Raw genomic sequence first — 17,608 nt, 5'->3', positions numbered from 1 at the left:
GTTACATGTAACTATCATTACTGTGTTTAAATTTGTCTCCTGTCTGATTTTGTTATACGTCCATATCCATCCAGCTAATTGATCAATGAAACTCTGATTATATATACTAATTTCTGTAAATCATAAGAGAAACCAAAAAGAAACCCAAAAAATAAGCTCGACACTCTGTACATTCATCTTTTTCACCATATTTTGATCTATAACAAATTTTCAAAATGTAATAATGCAGTCTTGTTAGGAATCAATCTAAACTACCTGTAAGTTTTCAATCCTCAATTCTTTCTATTAATTTCTAATTTGAGAGTCAAAGTTTTGGTTTTCAAAGTCAACTAAGTGTTCTTGAATCAAATTCGAGTTTGTTTTGATATCTCCAGTAAATTTGATGATCCATAAAGATTATAGGAATGATTTGCAACATAATTCATGTTGTAATCATAACCTAAAACACTCTTAATCTAAAAATCAATTTTTGAGTTCTTGAGTTCTTCACAGTTATATACACTAATGTAGATTCGAAACAAATTTCAAAAACTAAAAATGCAGAGTTGTTAGGAATCATTTACTTAAACTTCCTGTAAAATCTCAAGTTCCAATTCTTAATAACGAATTCGAATTTGCGAGTCAAAGTTATTTTGTCAAAAGTCAACCAATTTGTTCATCGAGAAATTAGAGCTCGTTTTGATGTTTCAAGTTCAATTGACGATTCCAATAGTTTTTAGGAATGATTTGAAACTAAATTCATGTTGTAAGAATTGTCCAAAACGTATTCGAAATGGAAGAACATTTTTTTTAAGAAGCAACAAGCTTCAAAAGATTTTTTTCAGTTTTTTTTTTTTTTTTTTGAATTTTCTTAATTACAAGAACACTTATTTTTTTTGTTTCATGTTTGTTTAAAAGTCCTAAAACCATTTTGATGATTGACTATTAAGAATGAAGTTGTTTGATCGATTACATCTTGGTGAAGAAGATGAAGTGGGTTGAAACATGTACTAGATAAATACTTTGGGTTATATTATAAATCAGATAAACAAGACAGAGGGAATGGTTAAGTGTGTTTGCGGGTGAGCGAGAGGTCTCATGTTCGAACCCTGTTCGGGACATATTTTTTTTAGAAAAGCTTTGGAAGGTAGATTTCATTACCAAAATTTTTATTATTATTATCATTATTAATGTTATTGAGTATTAATATTTTTATTATTGTTAGTATTATTATCAATATTATGAGTATCGTTATTATTACTATTAAAACTATTATCCTAACTATTATTAACAGTAAAATTACTATAATTATTATTGTTAGCAGTATTGTTATTTTTTTATATATTATTATTATTATAATCAAATACAACTTTTATTTACCATTATTAATATTATTTTACTAAATAAATATTATGTATATAAAAATATATTTATAGGAGATATTACATAAAAGTACGTATTAATCATATTAACGAATTTTATACGAATATTCATATATAACAAATCAGGTACTTTTAATATAAAACTAACTGAATATATATTAATATAACTATCTAAACACTAATCATTTTTGTATACACAAATTAAATATATATAATATATATATAACATAAGTTATAATATATGAATTTGTTCAATTGCGATTATATATATTAATAAATATACAAATGATATAGGTTCGTGAATCCGAGGCAAACCCTGCATTGTTCAAGTACCGTCGTATAAATATTTTTACTACAAAATATTGTAGAGTGAGTTTCATTTGCCTTTTTACCCTTTATATTTTTGGGCTGAGAATACATGCGCAATTTTTATAAATGTTTTACGAAATAGACACAAGTAATTGAAACTACATTATATGGGTGAATGATCGAAGCCGAATATGCCCCTTTTGCTTGGTAACCTAAGAATTAGTAAACCGATCTACTAATTGACGCGAATCCTAAAGATAGATCTATTGGGCCTAACGAACCCCATCCAAAGTACCGGATGCTTTAGTACTTCGAATTCGTTTTATATCATGTCCAAAGGATTTCCTGGAATGATAGGGGATATTCTTATATGCATCTTGTTAATGTCGGTTACCAGGTGTTCACCATATGAATGATTATTTTTGTCTCTATGCATGGGACGTATATTTATGAGAAATGAAAATCTTGTGGTCTATTAAAATGATGGAAATGAATGATTATGATAAACTAATGAACTCACCAACCTTTTGGTTGACACTTTAAAGCATGTTTATTCTCAGGTACGAAAGAAATCTTTCGCTGTGCATTTGCTCATATTAGAGATATTACTTGGAGTCATTCATGACATATTTAAAAAGACGTTGCATTCGAGTCATCGAGTTCATCAAGATTATTATTAAGTCAATTATAGTTGGATATATTATGAAATGGTATGCATGCCATCAACTTTCGAAGTAATGAAAGTTTGTCTTTTAAAAATGAATGCAATGTTTGTAAAATATATTATATAGAGGTCAAGTACCTCGCGATGTAACCAAATATAATGTATTCGTCCGGATGGATTAGGACGGGTCACTTCAACAGACAGCGATGTGAAGAGAGTCTATGACAAGTTCTCCGTAATGTTTGCTAGGCAAGAGAGAGAGCTCGGCCGCCAGCGTTATGCACTGGTGGAATTAGAGAAGTTTGTAATGTACTTCAAGGGGTACATTAAGGAACATTCCAAGCCTCCGTCACCTAAGAAAGATTAGATCTTAGGATTCTCATTTATTTCCATTTCCGTTGTTTATGTAAAGGCATATGCCTAAGTTACCTTGGTTTTCTTTGATTCATGTAAAACTAGTGGTTTTATGGTTTAATTCAAGTATTTTGATTACATCTTGTTATTCATACCATTTATCATACCTCATTCGTATCTGTTTGGTTGTATTTGTTGTGTAAACCTTGTGCATTTATCAAACTTATCATTTATTAGCACCACGAACTCTTCACTAATACTATATTTATGTATTGAAGAATGATTGCTAGTTCAACTCGAGGTGCTACCAATATTCCGAATGTCTCTTTGACTCCTGCACAATTTCAACAGCTGTTGGCCGCTACACAAGGCAATCATAACAATTATGGGAACAACCAAGGAAATCCTCCCACTTCTTGCAGCTACAAGGACTTTATGAATTGCAAGCCTCCATCTTTTAAGCGGAGCGAGGAAGTTGTCGAACTGACCCATTGGTTCGAAAAGGTCGAATCCATCTTTTTCATCTATAACTATGCGGATGCCGACCGAGTGAAGTATGCCACTTATATGCTAAGTGGCCTAGCTCTAACATGGTGGAACGGCTATGCCCAAACTGTGGGTCTAGATGCTGCAAACGCCATTCCATGGCCTGTTCTGAAATGAATGATGACAGAAAAATTCTGTCCGCGAAACCAAATTCAAAAGCTGGAAGTTGAGTTCTGAGAATTGAAGGTAAAAGGAACCAACATTGAAGCTTATACCAACAGGTTTATAGAGTTGGTTACTTTGTACCCAGAGATGGTACCAACTGAGCATAAGAAGATAGAGAGGTACATAGAAAGCCTTCCTAAAGAGATTCAGGGAAATGTCATTGCTGCTAGTAAGGAGACTCTAGATGCGGTGATACTAATGGCTCAAAGCCTCATGATGGCTAAGAGGAGGAAAGCCACAGAAAACAAGCAAGCTGAGGCCAAGACAAATGAGGACAAAAGGAAATTTTAATCTACTCAGGGATCGAACCAAGGTTCAAATAAGAAAGTTGTCGATAATTCAAAAGGAGGTTACTCTGGGAAACAACCTTTCCGTAAGCGTTGTGAGAAATACCATTCTGGGTGGTGCAAGGCTGAGTGCGCCAAGTGTAAGAAGATTGGCCATATAGCCAAGAATTGTAGAGTTGCAGTTCCTCCAACGGATACTCCTGCAACCAAAGCCAATGCAATCGTTCCTACATGCTACGACTGTGGTGAAAAGGGGCATTTCCGAAACCAGTATCCGAAGAAAAAGGGCAACACAGGGAATGCTAATGCTAAAAGTCGAGTGTTTGTGATGACCGCTGAAGAAGCCCGTGATGATGATGAAGTGATAACGGGTACGTTTATTGTTAACAACTTCTATGCTACTATTTTATTCGATTCTGGTGCTGATAGAAGTTATGTGTCTACTGAGTTTTGTGCCTTATTCACTGAAAAACCACAAGCCTTAGAAATTAAGCGCCTTGTAGAAGTAGCAAATGGTAAGGTTATGAAAGTAGACAATGTGTATAAAAACTGTGACCTGGTTTTAGCCGACAAACACTTTAAGATCGACCTATTTGCAGTCGAATTAGGGAGCTTTGATGTAGTCGTAGGGATGGATTGGTTACGCCCATTAAGAGCTAAAATCATGTGCTATGAGAATACCATTAATATACCTCTTGAAAATGGGGAAGCCTTAATTGTTCAAGGGGAAATGAGTGGTTCCAAACTCAACATTATCTCTTGCATCAAGACTCGCAAGTATCTAATGAAGGGATACCAAGCCATTTTGGCACATGTTAAGGAAGTCGAATCGGAAGAAAAACGCATTGAAGATGTGGCGGTCGTTAGAGACTTTCTTGAAGTATTTCCTGAAGAACTCCCTGGTCTCCCTCCCCAACGACAGGTTGAGTTTCAGATTGATTTGACCCCTGGTGTTGAACCTATTGCAAAGGCACCATACCGCTTAGCTTCACCAGAGATGAAGGAATTATCTAACCAACTACAAGAACTTTTGGAGAAAGGTTTCATTCGTCCAAGCTCATCTCCGTGGGGAGCACCTGTTCTATTTGTCAAGAAGAAAGATGGCACGTTGAGGATGTGTATTGATTACCGTGAACTCGACAAGCTAACCATCAAGAATCGTTATCCACTCCCGCGTACTGATGACCTATTTGACCAACTGCAAGAGTCCAACATCTATTCGAAGATTGATCTTAGGTCCGGTTACCATCAGCTGAGAGTCAAAGAAACCGATGTTTCTAAGACTGCTTTCTGAACTCGATACGGACATTATGAATTTCTTGTCATGCCTTTTGGTTTAACCAATACTCCTGCCGTATTCATGGATCTTATGAACCATGTATGGAAACCTTATCTTGACAAGTTCATGATCATCTTTATCGATGACATTCTAATCTACTCCAAGAGCGAGAAGGAGCATGAGCAACATTTGTGATTGATTCTAGAGCTCTTAAAGAAGGAACAACTGTATGCTAAGTTCTCCAAGTGTGAATTTTGGCTACAAACCGTTCAATTTCTCGGACATGTAGTTGATAATGAAGGAATACATGTCGATCCGGTGAAAATCACCGATATTCAGAACTGGGAAGTGCCTAAGAGTGCGAAGCATATTCGCCAATTTTTGGGACTTGCAGGTTATTACCGAAGGTTTATCAAGGATTTTTCTATTCTAGCCAAACCTCTTACTGTAAGACCCAAATATTATCCTTGTATATAAGCGAAGTTAAAATACTTGAAGTGGGGTTTTGGTTGTTCAAATTTAAAAAGAAATGCAGAATTCTGAACTGGGGGTGTCGCGCACCGCGCGGCTATATGGCGCGCCGCGCCATCTGTCTGCGACAGATTCCCCTTTTCTTTTTAATTAGATATTTTGAGGGCATTTTGGTAAAATCACTTTGGGCTCCGAATTTAATGCCTTAGATCAGTTTTGGGAGCTCATTAACTCCATTCACAACCACCATATCCTCTCCAATTCAATTCTAGTGAGAGAGTGCATTTCTTGAGTGAGAAAGCTTCATTAAAGGGTAAAGGAGGTTGAATCGGGTCTTAGTGCGAGTTCTAAAGTCGTTCATCTAGTCGCTAGCTACGTAGTGATTGTGTTGGTAAGTTCTAAAACTAGATTCTTACTTTAATTGCATTAAGGGTTAGGGTTTGGGTTAGTGATGCACACAAAACCCACTTGCTAGAAATTTGGGGGTTTTGGGTGAATTTGGGTCATGTAGACTCAAAGGTAACTAATTAGGGTTTTCAAAGTGTTAATTTATGTTTATGAACCTAATTAGTTAGTTAAAGTACTAGAACACTCTAATGATATGTAAATGGGTGTTAATTGGGCATGGATGACCCAAATGGGTGTGTTGACCTTGAAATGGGTCAAATGGGTCTTTAATGACCTAAGTGGTCTTGCATGTGTGAAAATGAGTTAAATTAGTGATTTAAAAATGTAATAAGACCATATTTGACTAGAGTTAGGGTTTTTGGCGAAGTTGACCCATTATTAGGGTTAATGGTGCAAAATGGGTCGGGATTACACTTTGGGTCAAAATGACTTAGGAATGGTGAAAGAATTGGTTGACCGACTTGGGTTTGCGTTTGATAATATGTATAACGTGATAGGTATGTTACTTTGAGGTTTCGCAACTCGGGTATCTTTTCACAAGACTTTGAGGTGAGTGGAATAATTATATGCGTAGGTATATAATGTATCTATTTGTTGTAGCGTGAAATGTGTAGTGTCGAGGTGTTAAGACACCACGTTTCACGTGAAGAGTGTAGCATCGAGGTGTTAAGATGCCACTCGGGTGTAGCATCGAGGTGTTAAGATGTCACCTAGGAGTGTAGTGTCGAGGTGTTAAGACACCACTCCGTAAAATAATGAGTGAAGCATCGAGGTGTTAAGATGTCACTCGGGGTGAAGTGCCGAGGTGTTAAGGTGCCACCCTAGGGGTTAGTGGTGCGAGGTGTTAAGTGCCCTAACGGATGTTGTGAACACCGATGGCGTTTTCGCGAGCGCCGTTCCCTTGTACTATTGGTTAACCATGGTTATTTGTGTTGTAAGCATATTATATTATTCGAGTTATATTTATATGCGGTTGTTATGCTAGCTTGGGGGTATTGGTGAATTATAGCTTGTTATTGCGACGATAAGCTAATGTTGTTTGCTAGCATGTTTGCGGTTGTGTAAGTGTATGCAAGTAGGTATAATTATATATGTATTCGTATAATTATTGCATTCACTAAGCTTTGCTTACCCTCTCGTTGTTTACTATTATTATAGGTTCGGTTGTGGACAAGGGTAAGGGCATTATCATGGAATAGAGATTCCCGCTTTGTTGATTAGGGGACGCTTTTTGGAAGTTTAGTTCTTGGAGTTTGACCGAGACTTGGGTAGTTTAATCACAAACGCCATGCTCGTAGTGTAGTTTGGTACTTAAACTTTTTGGCGGTCGAAACTCATATTTTGTATTAAACTCGTAAAACGGCCGAAGTGGGCCCCGCTTTGTAAAACTCATTTTACGTTTGAATTGTGTTAGTTTTACATATTTGAATGTGTGGTTAAAAGCGTGTCGTCTAAAAATGTCGGGAACTAGTCGATCTTTTTCGCATTTTGAGACTTTCCGGACAGACCCGAATGGCGCGCCGCGCGGCCATCCTGGCGTGCCGCGCCAATTCACTGTGCAGAATTTTTTTTTATTTTTTATTTTTTCACGTGGTTTGCTCGCGGGTTGGTTTGGGTTGTTACAAGTGGTATCATCGCATGGTCTAAGGGATTTAGGTGACTTGAGATAGGCGCCTAGACATAGACTTTTTGTGTGTGCGTTACGCGGGACTTGTAGGACTTTGGGTCGGATCGGGATTGGTTAGTGCATAGGTTTATGCAAACTAATCATGCGCTATTTGTTATATATGTTTAGCGAGCATCGAGTGAGATGGACGTTGTACTAGCAAGTTAATGCGACGTGCTCGCGTAGTAATGACTAGCTACCATTATTACGGGCGCAAATCGTGCCAAACAAGTAATGTACGACGATTGTCGAGCGAGATGGGATAGTGTGGTATATATGTACGTACGTATGTGTTGTGTCTTTTCATTTCGTTGCTTAACCTCTTCCGTTTTATAGAATGAAGACGAGAAACGGACCCGATCATGATAACGGAAGTACAAGCGAGGACGCCGAGTTTTCGGCCAAGGTTGAGGCCGTCTTTAAAAAGTTAAAAGCGGATTTTCTTACGGACGTTCGAAAGGTCTTTCAAGATTCGGTCGATGGGCAGGTGACCGATTTGATAAATGAACGAATGAAGGCCACTATCGAAGAGGCCCTTGATGCTAGAAACATTTATCCTCGCGGTGAAGGAGGTGAAGGAAGGCGGGACTTCCATTATAAGAATTTCAAGGACACTCAACCCCCGATGTTTAATGGGGTGCGAGATCCTTTGAAGAGTACATGTTGGATCTCTGATATCGAGGGAGCTTTCCGTACCGCGGAATGCCCTCCTGAGAAGAAAACAAGGTTTGGTTCAAGCATGTTGCGGGAGGAAGCTAAGTTGTGGTGGGACGATAAGATCAACTTATATGGCGAAGAACAATGTATGGGCTTGACATGGGAGGAGTTCAAGAAAGAATTTTTCAAAGAATACCGAACTTCATCCGATCTCGATAGAATCCGGGACGAGTTGCACCATCTGCAACAAGGGTCAATGGACTTGGTTACACTCAAGTCTACCTTCTTGGCAAAGACTCGTTTTTGCCCGGAATATGTGGGTGATGATCACAAGTTAATGAAGGATTTCTACCGTACCTTGAATGATGAGTACAAGGGTAAGATTAGTCGGGGAATGGCTAAGACTTTTGAAGAACTATTCGAGTTGGCTCGGGGTTTTGAATCGGAAGTTCCGAGGAAGAGTGATTTCACTTTTTCAAAGAGAAAGTTTGAAGGTTTTAGTTACTCTAACTCTTCAAATAAGAAGAACAAGAACAAGAAGGGTTCTGAAAGTGTCAATAGCGTAAAGAAGGGCGCTACCGGTGGTTTTTCTTATGCGTGCTACAATTGTGGGCAACCGGGTCATATGGCTCGTGAATGTCCGAAACCATTTTCCGAAAACAAAATCACTTGTTTTAATTGCGGAAAAGAAGGGCATAAGAAGCCGGAGTGTCCCGACTTGCGAAATGATAATGTGAAGCGGTTATAGAAGGCGGCGGGTACGGCTAGGGGTCGCAACTATTTGATGACCAATGATGAAGCCAAACAATCGCACGAAGTTGTCTCAGGTACTTACATGGTTAATTCTAATCCGGCAAGGATTCTTTTCGATAGCGGTGCAAATTTGTTGTTTGTGTCTCCTAAATTTGTGCCTAAACTTAATAGACCGTTAGCTAAGTTAACTCATCTGGTAGAAGTCGAAATAGCGAACGGCAAGACGGTGCTAGTGGTCGATGTGTGCAAAAATTGTGATGTTGTGTTTGATGCCGAAAACTTTAAGATAGATCTCATTCCGATGACTTTGGGCGACTTTGATATCGCTGAGGGTATGGATTGGCTTGATTGTAATAGAGCCGATATTGCATGCCATGAGAAATTTAATCGTGTGAAGACCCCAGGTGGGGAGAGTTAATTATTTATGGTGATAAGCGAAAGAGACCGGTGCCGATATGCACTTTTGCACGGGCACGTCGTTTTGTTGTTAGGGGTGGCATGTCTTTCCTTGCTCATGTTGTCGATACTTGTAATGAGCCGCCACCCATTCGTGAAATTCCGGTTGCTAGTGAATTCAAAGACGTTTTTCCGGACGAATTACCGGGTGTTCCGGCGGAAAGACAAGTTGAATTTCGCATTGAGTTGGTTCCGGGAGCTACTCCTATTGCTAAAACTCCTTATCGTTTAGCACCAACGGAAATGCAAGAGTTGTTAAATCAAACCTAAGAGTTGCTTGAGAAGGGTTTTATTCGACCGAGTGCTTCTCCATGGGGCGCTCCGGTTTTATTCGTGAAAAAGAAGGATGGTAGTATGCGGATGTGCATCGATTACCGGGAGTTGAATAAAGTGATGATCAAGAATCGTTATCCATTGCCTCGGATTGACGATTTGTTTAACCAACTCCAAGGTGCGACGTATTTCTCAAAGATTGACCTACGGTCCGGCTATCACCAAATGCGGGTCCGTGAGGAAGATATTGAGAAAACGGCTTTTCGAACGCGTTATGGGCATTTTGAGTTCGTGGTTATACCTTTTGGTCTTACGAATGCACTGGCAGCATTCATGGATCTTATGAACCGAGTGTGCCAACCTATGTTGGACAAGTCAGTAATAGTGTTCATTGACGACGTACTAGTCTATTCGAAAAGTATGAACGAACATGAACGTCATTTGCGTGAGGTATTGAAGACGTTACGAAAGGAGAAGTTGTACGCAAAGTTCTCCAAATGTGAATTTTGGCTAAGGGAAGTCCAATTCCTTGGTCATATTGTAAACAAAGACAGTATTCAAGTAGATCCGGGGAAGATCGAGGCGGTGAAGAGTTGGGGACGACCGACTACGCCTACGGAAATCCGAAGTTTTCTCGGATTGGCCGGTTATTATCGTCGGTTTATCCAAGACTTTTCTAGGATCGCTTCTTCGTTAACGAAGTTGACGAGAAAGAATGCTAAGTTTAATTAGGAGAATGAGCAAGAAATTGCTTTTGAATTGCTAAAAGGGAAGTTGTGTCAAGCTCCGGTGTTAGTATTGCAGGAAGGTGTGGAAGACATGACGGTTTATTGTGATGCTTCGCTAAATGGGCTCGGGTGTATTCTAATGCAAAGAGGTAAAGTCATCGCTTATGCCACACGACAATTAAAGGAACATGAAACAAGATACCCGACTCATGATCTTGAGTTGGCGGCGGTTGTGCATGCGTTGAAAATTTGGCACCATTACTTGTATGGTGTCAAGTGTACGATTTTTTCGGATCATAAGAGTTTGAAACATCTCTTTAATCAACGAGATATGAATTATCACCAACATAGATGGATCGATGTGGTGAAAGATTATGATTGTGAGATACTTTATCATCCGGGTAAGGCAAATGTTGTCGCGGATGCGTTGAGTCGAAAGAGTCAACATCCGACGATAAAAGTGGGATCATTACGTTTGATTATTTCCAACGATTTTCTTGAGAGGCTTGGCGAGATTCAAATAGAGGCTTACGTTCACAACAAGCATGCGGAATGAATTGTGGGCCAATCGGAGTTCATTACTATGGGCTCGCGTAGTTTGTTGTCTTTTCAAGGAAGGGTGTGGGTGCCTAAGATGGGTGATTACCGGCGGGTGCTACTTGATGAAGCACATAAGTCCAAATATTCCATTCATCCGGGTGCGACGAAAATGTATCATCACTTGAAGAAAGATTATTGGTGGCCGGGCATGAAACGTGATGTTGTGAAATATGTTGAGCAATGCGTCACGTGTTTGCAAGTAAAAGCCGAACACCAAAAGCCGTATGGTAAATTGCAACCATTAGAAATCCCGAAATGGAAATGGGAGCACATTACCATGGATTTCATCACAAAGTTACCTAAAACGGCGAGAACCCAATTTGATTCGATTTGGGTTATAGTTGATCGATTGACGAAAAGTGCTTTTTTTCTTCCCATTAAAGAAGCAATATCGTCGGAGGTCTTGGCTGAGTTGTTTATCAAGGAAGTGGTCTCGCGACATGGGGTTCCTATATCTATTATTTCGGATCGAGATACCCGTTTTACATCTCGGTTTTGGTAAAAGTTTCACGAAGATATGGGTACACAATTGAAATTGAGCACGGTGTATCATCCTCAAACGGACGGTCAAACCGAACGTACGAATCAAACTTTGGAGGATATGTTACGGGCGTGTATTATTGATTTTAGTGGTAGTTGGGACGAGCACTTACCTTTGGTGGAATTCTCGTACAAGAATAGTTATCATACTAGTATCGGGATGCCGCCATATGAGATGCTTTATGGCCGTAGGTGTCGAACCCCTATTTGTTGGGGTGAAGTGGGACAAAAGGAAATCGGGAGTACCGATTTGGTTTTGGAGACGAATAACAAGATTGATATTATTCGGGATCACTTGAAGAAGGCTCAAGATAGACAAAAGTCGTATGCCGACAAACGTAGACGGACGATCAAATTTCAAGAAGGTGACATGGTGATGCTTAAGGTTTTACCATGGAAAGGTATTATTCGATTTCGAAAACGGGGAAAGTTAGCTCCTCGGTTTATTGGGCCATTCAAAGTTTTAGCTCGTGTTGGTGAAGTTGCGTATCGCTTGGAATTACCCGAAGAGCTTGCGGGGATCCATAACACGTTTCATGTTTCCCATCTCTGTAAGTGTCTTGCGGATGATTCTTCATGGATGCCATTAGACGAAATCGAACTAAACAACAAGTTAGAATATGTTGAAGAGCCGATTGCTATACTAGATGAGAAGGTGAAAATGTTGAGGAATAAAGAGGTGAGGACCTTTAAGGTTCAATGGCGACGGAGTAAAGGTTCCGAGTTCACTTGGGAGCCCGAAGAATTCGTGTTGGTTTATCTTCCCTCTTGTCATGCGGCTTGGATTGCGAGGACGCAATCCGAATAAGTGGGGGAGAGTTGTAAGACCCAAATATTATCCTTGTATATAAGCGAAGTTAAAATACTTGAAGTGGGGTTTTGGTTGTTCAAATTTAAAAAGAAATGCAGAATTCTGAACTGGGGGTGTCGTGCGCCGCGCGGCTATATGGTGCGCTGCGCCATCTGTCTGCGACAGATTTCCCTTTTCTTTTTAATTAGATATTTTGAGGGCATTTTGGTAAAATCACTTTGGGGTCCGAATTTAATGCCTTAGATCAGTTTTGGGAGCTCATTAACTCCATTCACAACCACCTTATCCTCTCCAATTCAATTCTAGTGAGAGAGTGCATTTCTTGAGTGAGAAAGCTTCATTAAAGGGTAAAGGAGGTTGAATCGGGTCTTAGTGCGAGTTCTAAAGTCATTCATCTAGTCGCTAGCTACGTAGTGATTGTGTTGGTAAGTTCTAAAACATAGATTCTTACTTTAATTGCATTAAGGGTTAGGGTTTGGGTTAGTGATGCACACAAAACCCACTTGCTAGAAATTTGGGGGTTTTGGGTGAATTTGGGTCATGTAGACTCAAAGGTAACTAATTAGGGTTTTCAAAGTGTTAATTTATGTTTATGAACCTAATTAGTTAGTTAAAGTACTATAACACTTCAATGATATGTAAATGGGTGTTAATTGGGCATGGATGACCCAAATGGGTGTGTTGACCTTGAAATGGGTCAAATGGGTCTTTAATGACCTAAGTGGTCTTGCATGTGTGAAAATGAGTTAAATTGGTGATTTAAAAATGTAATAAGACCATATTTGACTAGAGTTAGGGTTTTTGGTGAAGTTGACCCATTATTAGGGTTAATGGTGCAAAATGGGTTGGGGTTGCACTTTGGGTCAAAATGACTTAGGAATGGTGAAAGAATTAGTTGACCGACTTGATTTTGCGTTTGATAATATGTATAACGTGATAGGTACGTTACTTTGAGGTTTCGTAAGCTCGGGTATCTTTTCACAAGACTTTGAGGTGAGTGGAATAATTATATGCGTAGGTATATAATGTATCTATTTGTTGTAGCGTGAAATGTGTAGTGTCGAGGTGTTAAGACACCACGTTTCACGTGAAAAGTGTAGCATCGAGGTGTTAAGATGCCACTCGGGTGTAGCATCTAGGTGTTAAGATGCCACCTAGGAGTGTAGTGTCGAGGTGTTAAGACACCACTCCGTAAAATAATGAGTGAAGCATCGAGGTGTTAAGATGCCACTCGGGGTGAAGTGCCGAGGTATTAAGGTGCCACCCTAGGGGTTAGTGGTGCGAGGTGTTAAGTGCCCTAACGGATGTTGTGAACACCGATGGCGTTTTCGCGAGCGTCGTTCCCTTGTACTATTGGTTAACCATGGTTATTTGTGTTGTAAGCATATTATATTATTCGAGTTATATTTATATGCGGTTGTTATGCTAGCTTGGGGGTATTGGTGAATTATAGCTTGTTATTGCGACGATAAGCTAATGTTGTTTGCTAGCATGTTTGCTGTTGTGTAAGTGTATGCAAGTAGGTATAATTATATATGTATTCGTATAATTATTGCATTCACTAAGCTTTGCTTACCCTCTCGTTGTTTACTATTTTTATAGGTTCGGTTGTGGACAAGGGTAAGGGCATTATCATGGAATAGAGATTCCCGCTTTGTTGATTAGGGGACGCTTTTTGGAAGTTTAGTTCTTGGAGTCTGACCGAGACTTGGGTAGTTTAATCCCAAACGCCATGCTCGTAGTGTAGTTTGGTACTTAAACTTTTTGGCGGTCGAAACTCATATTTTGTATTAAACTCGTAAAACGGCCGAAGTGGGCCCCGCTTTGTAAAACTCATTTTACGTTTGAATTGTGTTAGTTTTACATATTTGAATGTGTGGTTAAAAGCGTGTCGTCTAAAAATTTCGGGAACTAGTCGATCTTTTTCGCATTTTGAGACTTTCCGGACAGACCCGAATGGCGCGTCGCGCGGCCATCCTGGCGCGCCGCGCCAATTCACTATGCAGAATTTTTTTTTATTTTGTATTTTTTCACGTGGTTTGCTCGCGGGTTGGTTTGGGTTGTTACACTTACCAAGCTGACTTATAAGGGGAAGAAGTTTGAGTGGTCCGAAAAACATGAATCTGCTTTCAAGATTCTAAAGGATAAATTTACCACAACCCCGATTCTGTCATTACCTGAAGGTACCGACGATTTTGTAGACTACTGTGATACCTCGAATCAAGGTTTCGGATGTGTTTTGATGCAACGTGAAAAGGTTATTGCCTATGCATCTAGACAGTTGAAGAAACATGAGAAGAACTATACCACACATGACCTGGAATTAGGAGCCGTGGTATTTGCACAAAAGATGTGGAGACATTACCTCTATGGGGTTAGAATCACAGTGTATACCGATCATAAAAGTCTTCAACATGTATTTGACCAGAAGCAATTAAACATGAGACAACGGCGTTGGATCGAGTTATTAAATGACTACGATTGTGAACTTCGATATCATCCCGGCAAGGCGAATGTAGTAGCCGATGCCCTTAGCAGAAAGGATCGTGTCAAACCGATTCGAGTTCGAGCTTTAAATGTACGTATTAGTACGAATCTTACGTCTCAAATTCGTGAAGCACAACTTGAGGCATTGAAGGAAGAGAATGTCCAACTTGAGGGACTGAAGGGTCTTGAAAAGCAACTTGAACTCAAGGGAAACAGAACAAGGTATTTCAATAACCGAATATGGGTCCCAATTTTCAGAAATCATCGAGAACTAGTCTTGGATGAAGCGCACAAGACTAGATATTCTATTCACCCAGGCTCCAGTAAAAGTATCACGATGTGAAAGAATTCTATTGGTGGCCTAATCTAAAGTCTGACATTGCTGACTATGTGAGCAAGTGCCTTACTTGTCTGAAAGTTAAGGCTGAGCATCAGAAGCTGTCTGGTTTACTTCAACAGCCGGATATTCCGTAGTGGAAGTGGGAATGTATCACTATGGACTTCGTTACTAAGTTACCCAAGACTTCAAACGGTAACGATACTATTTGGGTCATAGTTGATCGTCTTACTAAATCTGCACATTTCTTATCGATCAAGAAAACTGACAAGATGGAGAAATTATCACAACTCTATATCAAAGAGATTGTCTCACGTCATGGAGTTCCTATCTCAATCATTTCTGATCGCGACAGTTGATTTGTTTCTAGATTCTGGAAAACTTTACAATCCGCTCTTGGAACTCAACTCGACATGAGTACAGCCTATCATCTGCAAACTGATGGTCAAAGTGAACGAACCATTCAGACATTGGAATATATGCTACGTGCTTGTACTATCGATTTCGGCAAAGGTTGGGATAGACACTAGCCTTTAGCTGAATTTTCATATAACAACAGCTATCACTCAAGTATTAAGGCCGCACCTTTTGAAGCCTTGTATGGACTAAAATGTAGATCTCCATTGTGTTGGGATGAATTGGAGGACAGACAGTTAACTGGTCCTGAAATCATTCCTGAAACTACCGAGAAGATCGTTCAGATTAAGAAACGGTTAGAAACTGCCTGTAGCCGACAAAAGAGCTATGCTGATAAACGTCGGAAAGATTTGGAATTCTAAGTTGGTGATAAAGTCATGTTGAAAGTATCCCATTGGAAGGGCGTCGTTCGTTTTGGTAAGCGAAGCAAATTAAGTCCACGTTATGTAGTACCTTTCAAGATTATTGAAAGAGTTGGCCCTGTGGCATATCGATTAGAATTACCCACTGAGCTTAGTAATGTGCATGATGTATTTCATGTCTCGAATCTTAAAAAGTGTCTTTCTGATGACACACTCTTTATTCCATTGGAGGATATCCGCGTTGATGATAAAATGCATTTTGTTGAAGAACCGATAGAGGTTATAGATCGTGAGGTTAAAAGCTTGAAACAAAGCTCTATTCCTATTGTTAAGATCCGTTGGAATTCACGAAGAGGCCCCGAGTATACCTGGGAACGTGAAGACCAGATGAAGCGAAAATATCCTCATCTTTTTCCAATTGCTGATACATCAGAGAAGTGTTCATGAAACTTCGGGACGAAGTTTAAATTAACGAGGAGGTACTATAACAATCCTCATTTTTCCACTCTGAAATGACTATAATACCCCTAGGGTTTCATTGCTGTTTTGTACTTCTGTGTTATAACTATTAGGGTTGTTATACGGACATAATAAATGAAGTAGATAATATTCTAAAACCAAACCCTAACCCTAACACTCGTCATTAATGAACTAAACCCTAAACCTAATCATTTAGTGTAAACTCTAATTATTTAATGTAACCCTAACCCTAATAATAATGTTATTATTATTATTATTATTATTATCATTACTATTGTTATTAATATTATTAGGTATATATATTACGTATTAGTATAAATAAAAAAATATAAATAGGGGTATATATATATATATATATATATATATATATATATATATATATATATATATATATATATATATATAATGATCAAGTAATAGGTTATAAATGTAAATTTGTAATTTAAAAAAAAATATATGTATTTATATATATATCGTAAAATATAAATAAATATATAAAAAATATGTTAATTAAATAAAAGAAGATAAAAATACAATTAGTTCTAGAATGTTCCAATTAATAAAAAAATAAAAAAAATAAAAAGGCCTAGGTCGGCCGAATTTAAAAAAGAAAAAAAATATTTTAATTAATTAATTAAATTATATTTATCTTGGAGTCCAAGCAATTAAAAATCTCTAAATAAAGCTTTAACCCCTCATTATGTTTCATTCACAAAATTTGAGAACACACACAAAACCCTAATTTTTTTGTAAGTTCTTTTTCTCTCTTTCTTTTATTTTTTTTCGGTTTTCTTTTTTCTTTTTTTCTTCTTTAAACAAATAAATGTTTTTGCACTTTATTAAATTTTTCTAAACTCATGATAATTAGCTATATGATTAATAAGTTTCATAAAAATTAAATTTTCAGATTAATGAGTTGATTTAACAATTTATATTTATTTCTTTGTGTTTCCATTCGGCTGAATATATATATATATATATATATATATATATATATATATATATATATATATATATATATATATATATATATATGTGTGTGTGTGTGTGTGTGTGTGTGTGTGTGTGTGTGTGTGTGTGTGTGTGTGTGTGTGTGTGTGTTGAAGTAATTAAATTATAAATTATGCATGTTAATTATTAATAAGTAATATGAGATCTAAAAAAAATTATTTTTCTGATAATTAATACTTTTTTTTA

This window comes from Rutidosis leptorrhynchoides, chromosome 2 (genome assembly GCF_046630445.1).
Source record: "Rutidosis leptorrhynchoides isolate AG116_Rl617_1_P2 chromosome 2, CSIRO_AGI_Rlap_v1, whole genome shotgun sequence".
In the NCBI taxonomy this organism is placed as follows: Eukaryota; Viridiplantae; Streptophyta; class Magnoliopsida; order Asterales; family Asteraceae; genus Rutidosis; species Rutidosis leptorrhynchoides.
The sequence above is the reverse complement of the archived record's forward strand: the minus strand, read 5'-3'. Positions refer to the sequence as shown.